This window comes from Cherax quadricarinatus, chromosome 16 (assembly GCF_038502225.1).
Source record: "Cherax quadricarinatus isolate ZL_2023a chromosome 16, ASM3850222v1, whole genome shotgun sequence".
NCBI classification, from domain to species: Eukaryota; Metazoa; Arthropoda; class Malacostraca; order Decapoda; family Parastacidae; genus Cherax; species Cherax quadricarinatus.
Window position 1 is genome coordinate 44,987,802 of NC_091307.1, and position 1,697 is coordinate 44,989,498.

Consider the following 1,697-nt stretch of genomic DNA (forward strand, 5'->3'; position numbering starts at 1 on the left):
TGCGGCAGAGCGGTCCCTCCTGAAAAGGCCTTCTACAGAGCGGTTCCTTCTACAGAGTGGCTCATTCCTGAGCGGTCTCCTTTTCACACCTATATGCTAATGACCTTGACCTCACCCTCGAGACCACCTCACCCTCGAGACCACCTCACCCTCGAGACCACCTCGCCCTCGAGACACCTTGCCCTCGAGACCACCTCGCCCTCGAGACCACCTCACCCTCAACCCCCCCACCCACACCCCCACCCACGACCCCCACCCGCGCCCCCCACACCCCCCGCCCTCGCGCCGACCCACCCGCCCACCGTGCCCTCGCGCCTGCCCGTGCCCCTTGCGCCCGCCCGTCGCGCCTTCTGCTGCGCCTTCTGCAGCGTCGTCCGGATAGCCCCCGCTCCCCGAATTTTTTTCCGATTTTTTTTTATTTTTTTTTAATTTAATTTTCTTATGATCTCCATCTCCTCGGATCAAATTTTTGAGGTTCCCCCTCCCACTTTCACCCCAATCCCAAATTTTTTTGAATTTCATTTTCTTGTGCTCTCCTCGGATCAAATTTTTGAGGTTCCCCCTCCCACTTTTACCCCCATCCCAATTTTTTTTTCTCGATAATACAAAGACTCTACTTCCTTGGATCAAGTTTTTTTTGGATTCCCCCCTCTGGGGGTAAGCATTCAAATGAACTCCCACTTTCACCCCTATCCCAATTTTTTTTTGAATTTCATTTTCTTATGATTTCCATCTCCTTGGATCAAGGTTTTCTCGAAATCAAAGACTCCAACTCCTTGGATCAAGGTTTTCTCGATAATACCAAGACTCCATCTCCTTGGATCAAGGTTTTTCTCCTCCATCTCCTCGGATCAAGTTTTTCTGGATTCCCCCTCTGGGGGTAAGCATTCAAATGAACTCCTCCTATGGGGCATGGTACTCTCTCTTACTACAGGTCTAAACATGTGTGACGTCACCCTATCTATGTTTACTCGGTGGTCATTGACGTCACGTGATGACCTCACACATACAGGCTGAATCGTGTCGACTTCCCCCTATGTCAGTGACGTCACGTGATGACCGCACACACAGGCTGAATCTTGTCGAGCAGACATTAACTTAAAATGCAGGATAACACTATTTATTATACAACCAATGCATTTCATATACAACATAGGGAAAACATTTTCACTCTTAACCCAGGATAACCCAAATAATTCCACATTTTTTCGTTAATACCCACAACAATCCACAATTTCTTTACAAAATACAACACAAGTCTAGACATTTTTCTCGTTTTAACTATTTCATCTCAGGTCACTCCCCACGAAGTAACCTTCTCTCTCTCCTCCCCATCCTCCCAAACCCTCACACTCCCACCAACACCTCACAGTTTTCACTCATAACCCACAATTTTTCACTTTTAAGCAACTCTAGTTCGTCAACAACACCCACAACCCACAACACCCACAACCCACAACACCCACAACCCACAACACCCACAACCCACATCACCCACAACAACAACACACTTATAACGTCTTTTCGGTATCTCTAGTTCGACAACAACACCCACAACCCACAACACCCACATCCCACAACACCCACAACCCACATCACCCACACCCCACAACAACAACCCAGTTATAACATATCTTCTCTAACTCACCCACCAATTTACATTTTCATTCACACTTACACATTTCATTAACCGAAAT